This window comes from Myotis myotis, unplaced genomic scaffold, assembly GCF_014108235.1.
Source record: "Myotis myotis isolate mMyoMyo1 unplaced genomic scaffold, mMyoMyo1.p scaffold_m19_p_25, whole genome shotgun sequence".
Lineage (NCBI taxonomy): Eukaryota > Metazoa > Chordata > Mammalia > Chiroptera > Vespertilionidae > Myotis > Myotis myotis.
This window is the reverse complement of record NW_023416330.1, coordinates 548,483-561,657: the sequence shown is the minus strand read 5'-3', so window position 1 is coordinate 561,657 and position 13,175 is coordinate 548,483. Positions and strand designations below refer to the sequence as shown.

The following is a 13,175-nucleotide window of genomic DNA, read 5'->3' as shown; positions in this document are numbered from 1 at the left end:
TTTGATATTTGCAACCATAGTAAAACAAAGATTTATATTTTTGATATTTATCTTATATATTTAAATGCCATTTAACAAAGAAAAATCAACCAAAAAAATGAGTTCGCGTGTCACCTCTGACACGCATGTCATAGGTTCGCTATCACTGGTCTACATTATCTCAGACCATGAATCAACCTCCAATAAGATTGTTAAGATAGAGATATTGGTTTTCCTCTGAGTAGTTACTATTTGTCTTCCCTCCCCCCCCCCCACCCCAGGGGAAAAATTAACATATATTTAACGTTTAACACATATTAAACGTTAGAAAAGCAACATAAGAAAGATAGTTTGTAGCTGGGTGCACACGAATGACAAGTATCTTAAATGAGCCCTTTCTGGGACTAAGCAAAATAACACACAAAAAACCCTCACAGACACAGACAACAGTATGGTAAGGGAAAGGGGGTGGGGAAGGTGGAAGAGGGTAAAGGGAGGTAAACAGGATGCAAGGAGACTTGACGGGGGTGGTGAACACACAATAAATACACAGACTATTGTACACCTGAAAACTATATAATTTTATTAGCCAACTAGAGGCCCAGTGCACGAAATGCGTGCATGGTGCGGGCCCTGGGCCTGGCCGGACATCGAAGCACAAGTGTCTGGCATGGAGGGGCAGGTCCCAGCTGACCTCTGGGCCCTGGGTAGCACCTGGGCCCCCAGGCCCCTCCCGCCCCCCTCTGCCTGAGTCCTGGCGCTCGAGTCCCCATGCAGAGATGCGGTGAGTGCGGCCAGACACCACAGGCTAGGGCACAGCGTGGGCCTCTGGGCCACCCAGCAGCACTGCAAGGAAGCCAGGCAGGTAGCGTGCTCTCTCCTGGCGGGCCTCACAGACCGGCTCCTGCGTGAACCCATGGGGAGCCCAACCGGGCCCTGCAGTCCTGGCAGCGGCAGCCCAGCTCGCCCGGGAAGAGGCCCCATGGGTGTGGGGCGGACTCCTGCCACCTGAGCATAGGGCCTTCCCTGGCACTGAGCCCTGGCATCCTGGGGGAGGGCAGCAAGGGGAGTGAGAGCGAGCTCGGTGGACACCCTGCGTTCTCACCACACCCCAGTTTCTGTCCCCCACCCCAAGGTGGCCGGCAAGAGGTTGCAGCGTGTTGCCAATGCCTGCCATGTTCCACGCCACCCCCTGGTGGTCAGCACACGTCATAGTAAGCGGTCAAACTCCTGGTCTCCTGGTCAAACTCTTGGTCGAACGACCACCCAAGAGGACAGTTCGCATATTAGGCTTTTATTATATAGGAGGTCACTCCAATAAATTCAATACATTTTTAAAAATTTAAATTAAATTTAAAAAATAAAGGAGCCCTTTCCACCTGCAATGGCCCAATTAGATTGTCGGGGGGCCAGCAAGGTAGATATGGCCACACCCTCCTTTGGTAAGTGATGAACAGACTGGCAAAGAGGCAAAGCCGGGGCCTCTCTGCAGCTCTGCCCTCCCCCCCCCCCCGCTGCCCCACGCCCCTCCACCGCTGCCCTACCCCTGTGCTGGGCTGCATATCTGGCACTTTGGCCAGACAGGTCGCGCTGTGCTGTCTGTTCCTAAAACACAGAGATAGGAAGGTACTGACACCAGGCCAGGCCTTGAGATACGGTCTCCTGGCCCCTTCCCAGCACGCAGGCCTTCTTTCTCAGAGGGCCTGGAAGTCTCATTCCAAATTTGGGAGACAAAGGACTGGAAAAAGTATAAATAAAGAGAGTTTCCTCCATATTGGGGGGCCCAGAATTTGAAAGACACATTTTCTCTGGGCCTCCACAGAATTTAATAATAAAATGTAACTTCTGTAGTCATCGCTGCAGTTCAGCCTCTGCTTCAGCAGAGTGCTGTGACTGTAGTCAGCTGGCCAGCTTAATAAAGGCTCTTAAATTTAAATTCTGAGTTGGTGGTCTATCTCGCTGAGTGAACCCATAACATTTGGAGGCCGCCAGCGAGATCCCCGGCAGGGGTAAGAGGGACCCCTTATTTAGGGCAGGAGGCTCTCCCCCGGCAGGGGTGAGAGGGACCCCCTATTTAAGGTAGGAGGCTCTCCCCCATTTATCACCAGGCACGCAGCGAGATACCCCACATCCCTGTGGGGAATGACTACCAAGGAGGCCTCCAGTCTCCGTCCTGGGTCCCAGGGAAACGGAGGAGACTCCACCCAAAACTTTCAATTCGGAAACCAAGCCACCTGGACTCTTGAGAGAGGTAAGGAAGACCGGTTGTTAATCTGGAATTGGGACGTCCCACAGAAGGACCTATAAATAGGGCTGGACGCAGCAGTACTCCTGGTCCTGACCCGCGGCCACAACGGTGGCCAGGGTCTCAGGTTCGTGCGGCTGTAGGCTGCACCGGGTTTGTCTGTCTGGTGTTTGTTGTCTTTGTTCTTTGTTGTCTTTGTCTTTGTTAAAATGGGTCAGGGTCAGTCGTCTTCATCGACCCCCTATCAATCTGGCCCACTCCAAGTGAGTGGAAGGGGAGCTTGATCACCTCCCGGGAAGCCATAGAGCTCTCTTAGGCAATTAGTCAGGAATTGGTTAGATTGCTTAAACTGTGAGTAAACATTTGTTAGAAGTCAAAAATCTCAGACTGTCTGGTGTATGAATGTAAGTGTGAGAGTCTGTGTGAAGCGAAAGCTACTTTGTGCTGTCTGGCTGTACACATGAGAGTATTTGTTATCTCTTTCTGTTGTTTGTTTAAAGATAGGGCAAACCCCGCTTTAGGGGGAAGAAAGTAGAGAACTTTTAATTGCTTTGCTCTGATGTATGATTTTGCTGTGTTAGGTTAAAATTTTAGAAGTCTAGGGTTAATTTAAAGGTATAAGGTTGTAACCAAAAGAAGTTTAAACAAAGGCTTGTTAGGTTAATATTAGTACATTTTCTCATGGCCTATGTAGGGTAAGGGAGAGGGACTGCTGGATTTTTATCATGTGGTCCTGAGACCTGCGACTTGCCTGCCCTTCCTGATAGATTTATAGTAGGTCTCTGTTGGGGACAGCACCCGCTCTAACTGGGGGAGGAAGAGAGCTGAAAACTGCTCCAGAGCGGGTGTGAGATGGAGTAGTGGTGGTAGGATTCACTAGACAGGGTAGGAGGCTCGCAGCCTGCTGAGATGGAGGAGCCCTAGGCTGGGGGAAAGGGGGATGGCCAGAGAGATAAAAAATAGTAAAGGAGGAGAAGGATTTGAGTCTCTGGGGCTTAAAGAAGGAAAAATCTAGGAGGGAAAGAGCAGCTAAGGACAGAGTAAATGGTTAATGCAGAAAAAGGGGGGGGGGGCAGTTGGCAGGGAAAGCAGACCAGAAGTTATGTTGATTTTTACTTATCTGAACTATGCTGGAAGCACAGTAGGTTTTTCTCTGCCCCATTTTGTTCTCTTTAACCCTTCCAATGCTAAATTAGACTAATACAGTGTACTTAAAATTGCATAAGGAAGGAAGCACCTGTTCTTGGTAATCTAAGAAATACTGGCTGTTTACTTTATAGTAATCATTAAAGGATTGAGGTTTCTAAGAATAAGGAATTACTGAGTAGGTCTGAGGCATGGTTATGCATTTTTAAAGGACTTAGAAAGAAGGTTTAAAGACTTTATAAAGATTGTGTATGTGATAAGAAGGAGAAGAGAAATGTTGAAAGGAAATTAATCAAATGGTACAGGCCAGTAAGCCAGAAAGAGTAAATAATTTATATTCTGCCTCCTAAACAGAGGGTAAATAGTTATGCCAAAGTACTTAGGGGGGAATAATAAAAGAAATCCAACAGTTACTGTTTTGTTATAACTCTAGAGAGTCCATAAAAAGGACTGGCAAGGAAAATCAGAAGATCTTAAAGCAGGTCAGTAGCTTTTTCTCCTTATGTAATTCCTCCGAAATTTGGCAAATTAAATACAGTCATGGCAATACATTTCTTTGCATAAATTCAATAATACCGGTTTCCAATAGTGGTTTTATTGACCGGAAACTTTGACTGGAATATCATGTTTTAAAGAGCCCTGTCTGAGCTCTGAAGACTTGAAGCCAATAAGAGTGCCACGGAGAAAGCCTGGTATCTTGCTTGGCAGCCCTGAAAATAGCTGGCGCTGGAGCGTCAGAACCATGCCCTACCATCACTGGCGGTTGGTCAGAGTAGAAGGGGAGCACGAAACCCCCACGCACTCTGGGCCATGACGAGTAGGAGGGCTGCTGAGATGGGCCTTGAAGCAAGGACAATGGGCAGCAGATACTGCAGGCAAGCCTGATGGCAGCTAGGTGGCTTGGCTTCCTGGCCCTATGGGGCACATTAAGATTCAATTATGAAATTCCAGCAAAGGTAGTCAGTTACCATTCTTGTTGTGTTTATGCAAACAATCAGGCCAAACTGAATACAGTAAATAAATTAGTATTTTAATAAACAGAGGGATAATTTTAAGGAGAAAAACTCTATTTCAGTGGAGGTTATTAAGACTGAAATGTTTTCTTTCCCTCCCACCAGACCATTTGTTACAGTTTGTCTCTGCCAGGTCGCAAGCCCACCTCCTTCTGTGCCCAGGCCTCATCGTCCCTCTGACAGACAGCAAGGATCTCTTGGCTCTGAGAGATACTTCTGACCCTCCTCAGCACAAAGCAGTTACAGAAGAAATTCAACGCCCATTTTCCCTGAAAGAAGTCAGAGCCAGGATCCTTGAGGTAATATAATAGGCAGTTAGACAGACATGAGCAGAGCAAGGACGATGGGCCAGCTGGCACTGCCAGATGTAACTACGTCTTTCCACCTCTATGTATGTAAGACAAGGGGACTCCCCAGAAGCAGGAGGGAACTAGGCTGCAGACGAAGCAGCCCAGGAGGCTGCCCTAAAACCAGTGGGGCCTCTACAGATTCTAGTGACTCTTCCAGACCCTGAACTACTCATCTCACCAGTTTACTCACGTTCTTTCAGGCTTTACAGTCTACCCAGAAAGCAGACCAGAAGCACGTCCGAGACGCTCTGCCTGTATCCGGTTCATCCCTTCCAACCTGGTGACTCTGTTTGGGTAAAGAAATTTGCCACCCAAGGACTGACTCCTACCTGGAAAGGACCGCCCCCACAGCAGTCAAGGTCGACAGGAACCTGATGTGGCTTCATCACACCTGGCTTAAGGCAGCCCAGGCAAAATAGAGAGTCCAGGACTCTTCGGACCCTCTGAAGATTACTCCTGGCTTTTATCTTATAAACAGGCGCACTGACTTTATTCGGCAAAGAATTAATTCTCCTAAAGGGTCAATATGACTCCCTCCCCAACAATGACCCAAAAGAGTCAATGATTTGACTCATGTACATAAAACCAGTGGGGAATGTGCTGGGCTGCATATCTGGCGCTTTGGCCAGATGGGTCATGCTGTGCTGTCTGTCCCTAAAACACAGAGATAGGAAGGTACTGACACCAGGCCAGGCCTTGAGATATGGTCTCATGGCCCCTTCCCAGCACGCAGGCCTTCTTTCTCAGAGGGCCCGGAAGTCTCATTCCAAATTTGGGAGACAAAGGACTGGAAAAAGTATAAATAAAGAGAGTTTCCTCCATGTTGGGGGGCCCAGAATTTGAAAGACACATTTTCTCTGGGCCTCCACAGAATTTAATAATAAAATGTAACTTCTGTAGTCATTGCTGCAGTTCAGCCTCTGCTTCGGCAGGGTGCTGTGACTGTAGTCAGCTGGCCAGCTTAATAAAGGCTCTTAAATTTAAATTCTGAGTTGGTGGTCTATCTCGCTGAGTGAACCCATAACACCCCCTCCACCGCTGCCCTACCCCCTCCGCCATTGCCCTACCCCCCTCCACCGCTGCCCTACCCCCTCAGCCACTGCCTAGGGCTTCAGGGGACATCAAATGAATCAATATTTTACAAAAAACTTAGAACAGGGCCTGGCTCACAGCAAGCACATAGTAAATGTTACCCATGCCTCTTGTGATTTACACAGAAAAACCAACTTCTATCCAAGGCCATGGTGTTAAGTGTTGTTAGGACAGGACTTTAGTATAAGTCCAGCAACTACTTTTTAAAGGACCCTTAAACTCTCCAATGTCCTGAAAAGGTTGCAGTGTGAGTCACTGAAATGATCAGAATGGTTTCCCAGAGCAGACTCAAGACCCAAGTGACAGAGCAGGGACGCCCAGCCCTGTGGAGAGGTTTCACACATGTGCCCTGCAAGTAAACCAGGAGCAGTGCGTTTCATGGGCCTTCCTGCCAGGCCCTGCCTGAACACACAACCACCTGACAGCAAAGCCTTCCACAGAAAGAGCAAAAACAAAGTCAGTGACAACAAGTCATGAGAAAGCCTACATAACTAATGAAATCGGCTTCACTTTTATCAGGAAGGTAAGGTGTACCTGTGTCAAAAATGTAATGACAGCCCGGCCAGCTTGGCTCAGTGGTTGAGCTTCGACCTATGAACCAGGAGGTTATGGTTTGATTCCCCGTCAGGGCACATGTCCGAATTGTAGGCTCAATCCCGAGTTGGGGGCGAGCAGGAGACAGCCAGTCAATGATTCTCATCATAGCCGAAACCGGTTTGGCTCAGTGGATAGAGCGTCGGCCTGCGGACTGAAGGGTCCCGGGTTCGATTCCGGTCGAGGGCATGTACCTGGGTTGCGGGCATATCTCCAGTGGGAGATGTGCAGGAGGCAGCTGATCGATGTTTCTCTCTCATCGATGTTTCTAACTCTCTATCTCTCTCCCTTTCTCTCTGTAAAAAATCAATAAAATATATTTTAAAAAAAAAATGATTCTCATCATTGACGTTTCTATCTTTCTCTCTCTCCCTTCCTCTCTGAAATCAATAAGAATATATTTTTAAAAGAAATGGAACGAGCACGCCTCCTCGCTGCCGCTCAGCTGTCCGGCCACCCACCTGTGGCTGCAGCGGCGGTGCCCGCCCCCGGCAGCACCTGGCAGGACAGTCTTAGAGACAGTCTTCGATGAAGTCCTCCTGGCAGATGTTTGGACAGTGGCGATCCTGCTCCTCTGACCGTAATGAAGAGGCCTGAGTTGGGTGTTACCTTAACCAGCGCCACTGCTGGTACTTACACAGTTTTCAAAATGTGTTCACGGACGCAGACACCTGGTCCTCGCAGATGCTGATGATCTTTTTGAGAGAGAATTGTCGGCGGCTCCAGCCCCGGCTGGCCTGACTGTTTCAATCCCAGAGTCTTTGTGTGTCAGCCTTCAGTGTCAGCGTACAGCCAGCTGCCGGGCTGCTTCCGAGCAGGTAGCTTTGATGGTGGGGACCAGGGTTTCCTGGACATGTGTTTTAGCAGCTGGGCAACAACAGCTACCGGACAGCACCTGCCATGTGTTTACAGCCTAAGCAGCATTTCTGTGTGCTCCTACCTCCCAGCATTTAAAGCATTTGGTGCAAATGCCAAAGTTGTGCATTTCCTGGGACGAATCAAACCGTGGAATTATACCTATGATCCTAAAACAAAAAGTGTCAAAAGTGAGTCCCATGATCCCACCATGACTCACCCTGAGTCCCTCAGCCTGCGGGGGGGGGAGGGCACCTTCCCCACCAGCGCTCACCTCTGCCGCAGCGCCGGCCTCGTCTCAGACCCCCCACCCGCACCTCCGGGTGGAAGGTGTCTCCGAGCCGTGTCACAGTGTCCCCCGGGGAGACCCCGGCTACGGCACAGCCTTTTGTATCCTCAGAAAAACGGAAGGAGAGCTGGGAACAGGGCCAGGCTGATGACATGGGAGCAGATTCCTTTGCCAACATCAAGAGGAAACCTGCCGCTTACCTCCAATAGAAACACGGCACTTTTCCATGGACACATCCCCTTCACAGGCACTTTTTCCGCATCCTTATTATCTAGAGCTGGGGCTGTTACAGTTGCTAGAGGCTTTCACTACAGTTCATCAGAGAAGGGGTTTGTAGGACAAGTGATAACTGAGCAGAAGTGATGAGGCAGCAGCTGTTATACGGGCAATGGCCTGTTTTTGAACCTGGGCTTACTCAGCTGATGCTTCAGAAATTCTGTTATGCTGTGGCCAATGTCCGTGGTGAGGGAAATCAAACTGTTCAGATGGCTGTATCGGCTCTTAAAGTGGGCGGAGCCAGGGCCAGCCCAGTCCCCTGCAGAGTGGGCCTGGTCTCTCTCTGGCTTGCGTTGTGCCTTCGTAGGCACGCATTTCAGAATTGTCCAGGGCTGCCCGCGTGATCACGGTTCTGCTTTGAGGGGAAGACAGCCTGTGGCACTGCCGAGGGATTCATCAACCCATCAGCACACGGCATTAACCACCTTCTTCCCTCGCTTTAGTGTCTGAAGATGCCCCAGTTTTCCGTGTACAGGAGGCAGCATGCTAAATGCTTCTGTTCAGTTCTGTATTTCTGAAAACAGCAGTAGCACCTTATATGAAAAATAGACCTTTTGCCATGAAAAAAGAAAAGGAAAGAAATGGAACGACATAACAAAGAGAGAGAGAGAGAGCGCGCGTGCACCCTGGCCTTTGCTGCTAAGTGGTTAGAGCATCGACCTACACACTGAAGGGTCTTGGGTTCAATTCCCGGTCAAGGGCATGTACCTGGGTTGCAGGTTCGAACCCTGGTCCCCGTGGGGGCGTATGCAGGAGGCAACCAATCCATGTGTCTCTCACATTGATGCTCTCTCTCCCCCCTTTTCTCCCTCTTTTACTCTCTCTAAAAATCAGTGGAAAAAATATCCTTGGGTGAGGATTAACAAACAAACAAATGTAACAACTGACCCTTAATTCACGGGTCTATAGGTGACACGCACTGAAAATGAAGCTGGCATCTATATACTAGGATATAAAAGGCTAATATGCAAAGTGTCCCCTCAGGAGTTCGACTGGGAGACCAGTAGTTCAATCACTCGTTATGACATGCATTGACCACCAGGGGGCGGCACAGAACATGGTGGGCAACCAGCAGCGGTGGCGGGGCGTTGAGTGAGCGAGGGAAAGAGGAGGCGGGGAGGTGGGGAGACAGGGAACCTGATTAGTCCTGATCGCTGGCCAGGCCTAGGGACCCTACCCATGTACGAATTTTGTGCACCGGGCCTCTAGTCTCTACATAACAGACAAGTACTGAAAACAGGGAGAAAGAATGGAAAGGCTCATGAAAATCAATGCTGCCCTGAGCTGAGCCAGGAGGCGTGCCTTTACCTCACTCAGAAGCGGGAGCTGACCTGGGGCCACGCTGGAACAAAGGTTTGCAGGGGCTTTGGTAATCGAAAAAGAGATGGATAGCCATAACAAAAGCCACACCATTAATAAAAAAGGGATCAATGACACAGACAAATATGCTTACAGATCATTGCCTCAACTTGAGGCCCGAAGAGGCCAGACGCATCACTGCTTTCACATTTATTTATAGATCAGAGTCTTCATGTGATAAACAGTTGGTTTGTAAACTAAAAACACTGAAAAATCACAATATATAACTATGACTTTCTGTCATGTGGCAGACAAGGTCAGGTGCTGAGCTTGCCCGACAGCTCCTGCCTAACAAACAACAGGCCTGGGCCCTGGGGACAAGCTCAGCCAAGGGCGAGGGTCCCTGGAAGTCGCTCCCATGGAAACGTCCTTCCCGGGTCTCACCGGACGGACGGGCTGCAGCAGGTGAGCGCTGTCCCATCTCCGCTGGGACCTTGCAGCTCTTGGCTCAGCTGCTCCACAGATGATCACATTCCGGAAGGAACAGACTGGGTGCGGTGCCTCTGAAGTTCATTGCTGCCCAACGTGATCTCAGTCATTTGCTCCCTTGTTCATCCACCCTTGGAATGCCCACAGTGAGCCGGACCCTGGGCCCTGGGGCAGGAATGTGCTGCAGGACGCAGCAGGGACAGACCCCGGGCTCCTCCCTTGGTGAGGCAGATGCAGGGTCTGGCTGGGAGCCGGTGATCCCAGACTGCCCAGCAGAGAAGCGTAACTGGGAGTAGGCTGACTGCCCGGGACACAGGGGACTGTCTCAGCAAAGGAGGGCTGGTCAAGCAGAAGAGGGGAGAGTGCTCCAGCCAGCGGGTGGGCAGAGGACAGCCCGGGAGCGTGAGGCTCGTCTCTCCTGCCCACCCGGGTCCTGCAGAGGGGGACAGGCTGAAACTGTAGGAAACAGGCCTCTGTGGTCCATCCTCAGCATAGTTAACTTTTCATGGAGAAAACTAACAGCATGCTGCCAGTTGGTTACCGATTTCCCCCGGGCAAACAGGATGTAGGAAGGAGGTGGGAGGGTATAAGAACAAAGAGCTGTGTACATGACCAGCAGCACATCTTCCAGAAAGATCTGCCACAACTAGACAAAGGGAGGTGGAAGCAACTAGAAAAGGCCTCAGCCTATTTTTTAAAATAACCCAATAGGAGACAATAAGACCTAGGTGATGTCCTGGGGGGAGAGAGGGACTGTTCGCCCTATAGTACTCAGCCAATGAGGACCGGAGAGGGATTCTTGCACATTAGGAATAAATAGCCTGTGATAGCTGCTCCCGTGCTGTGCAACTAGACACCGGATCTTGCAAGACCACACTCAGTCTCGTGTTCGCCACTTCGTGTCTCTCACAGAAATGAAGGTGAAGGGGTCTTGTGTCCCAGACAAGGCTGCATACTTGCCTCTGCAGGTACAGGGAGCCACAGAAGAGTCTCAAGCCGGGGAGTGGTGAGGAGAGGCCTGGGTTAGAGTGAGACCTCTGCTGGCGATGGGCTGGAGAGGACCCATGGGAGGGGCTGCCCAGGACTATGGTCAGAAGGGTGGGCCAAGAGACTCGGTAGCACCCAGGGTCTACCCAAATGTTCTCCATGAGGGTTGATGGGATGGATGTGTGGGAAGACACCTGGGTTGTGGCTCAGTGGCTGGCTGGTTGTGGGAACCACGCCAGAGTCGTCGGACAGTCAAGGGAACTCAGAGGGTAAAAAGCCTTGTTGATAGTACACCAACAGCCAAGGCCACTCTGAACATGGGAATCTTAATCAGAATGTTCAAAGCTAAGATACCGTAAGCAACTGCAAGGCCACAGCAACCTCACGGTGCACTGTGCTCTTCTATAATCGAAGTGATTGATGTCATTATTGAGCAGAGGCCTCCTTTGTCTCATGATATAATACATGGTACTGACCAGCTAGAGGAGTGTGCTGGAGAAGCTGAGGCAGGCTCAGAGGGTGTAGCTCCTATATGTGCAGGAGAAGCTGGAGAGGCTGCAGAAGCTGCTGAAGCAGAGAGCTCAGGCGCCGCTAAGATGGGAGGCGGTGCGTCTAGAGGCTGCGTGGGCTGCTCAGATAATAACTGTGGGCGCAGAGACTCTACTGCTGGGTGGGAAGGATATGTATTTAGGTGTGCGGCTGCCTAAATGGGACCGCTGTGAAGGACTGTGGTGTCTGATGGCTACATGTCCACTGGCTTCTGCACTAAAGACTCTCTTATACACCCACAACCTCTCATGGCTTCTCCATCTAAGACCCAGCATCCAAGAAGGTCCAGTCCCTGGCAGAGGGGCTTGGACCCAACAGTTAGTGCAATGGGCAGGGTTTGAGAAGGAACCTGGTCACAACTGGTGTAGTTGAGCAGAATTCAGAAGAATCTATGGGCTCAGAGCAGCTGTAGCTGTTTTGACACTGCTGAAGGGGGCTGAGGAAGGGGGTTTAGGTGGCCTTGCAGCCTAGGGCCCCCCCACTCCATCCCCTATCACAGGGCATCTCCATGCTGACCTTTCACCTAGCAAATGGGCAGAGGTGAAAACCCAGAGCCAAGTCTATGAAGGAGGGGGCGTGGGGAACAGGCTGTCACTCCCAATTTGAGTATGAGCTGGCACAGAAGTGGATTGGAAATTTGGAATTACCTGTTAATTAAAAATATAGATTTATATACTTTCCCTAAGCAATTTCTAGGATGATAGCCTTGTGAAACACTGGCACAGTCCTGAAAACACACACACACACACACACACACACACACACAGAGGGATGCTGGCTATAGCATGTTTTAATAGTGCAAAAATACATGTATTTATTTTTATTTTTTTGTTTTGTTAATTCTCACCTGAGGATATTTTTTTTCATTGATTTTTAGACAGAATGGAAGGGAAGGAGGGAAAGAGAGAGAGACAGAAACATCAATGATGAAAGAGAATCACCGATTGGCTGCCTCCTGCATGCCTCCCACCAGGGATCAAGCCCACAACCTGATCATGGGCCCTGACCAGAAATCGAACCATGACCTCCTGGTTCAGAGGTTGATGCTCAACCACTGGCCACGATGGCCGGGCCATATGTTGAATCTTAATCCCCAAGGTGATGGTATCAGGAGGTGGGGACTTTGGAAGGTGACTAGGTAATGGGGGTGGCGCCGTTGTGAGTGTATGCAGCACTAGAGGAGTGGGCACAGATGGAGATGAGCTTTTGTTGCTGTTCATCCTCACCCAAGGATATTTTTTGCATTGATTTTTAGAAAGAATCAATGGATTCTTTGGGGAGGGGGAGAGACAGAGAAACATAGATGTGCAAGAGACACATTGTTTGGTTGCCTCTGGCACGCGCCCCAATGGGGCTAGGGATCGAGCTTGCAACAGAGGTACGTACCCTTGACCAGAATTGAACCCGAGATCTTTCAGTCCCCAGGCCAATGCTCTAACCACTGAGCACCAGCTAGGGCAGAAGATGAGCTTTGTCAAGGCTATTCTTGCCTCTCCCTTGCACAGCCCTGCATACAGGCCCTCTGGGCAGAAATCAGCCATGGCCCCACCAGTCGGCATGAGATGGGAGGTACCAAGATGCAGGGGCAGGCCATTGCCCCAGGCACCCCCAACCCCCTCCTGCTCCAAGCCCACAGACTGCGGGCTGGGAGTTCCTTCCCCCGTGGCGCTTCTCTCAGGAGCTTAGGAGACTGTGGTCCAGGCAGGTGGGCAGCGACCAGAGCTCTCCACACTGAAGCTCGTCCAGCCTAGGGGGTTCCAAATACTCATCCCCAGAAATCAAGGTGCGGGCAGGGTGGGCTTCTCCTGGGGCTGCAAGAGAAAATCAGCCCCGGTCTCTCCCAGCTGCTGGTGTGGCCAGCTATCCTCGGTTCCTTGGCTTGGAAACTGACACACACACACACACACACACACACACACACACACACACACACACACGCTCTCCCCATCGCATGGCCTTCCGCCTGGGAGTGAGTCGTTTTCCCTCTTATAGGAACACCCTACTGCAGTTGG

The 13,175-nt window shown here is 50.4% G+C and overlaps 1 pseudogene; it reads left to right on the top strand.

Annotated features, from left to right (window-relative positions):
* Positions 1-7,772, top strand: part of LOC118679460 — a 28,167-nt pseudogene extending 20,395 nt beyond the window's left edge.
* Positions 7,773-13,175: the final 5,403 nt, after the last annotated feature.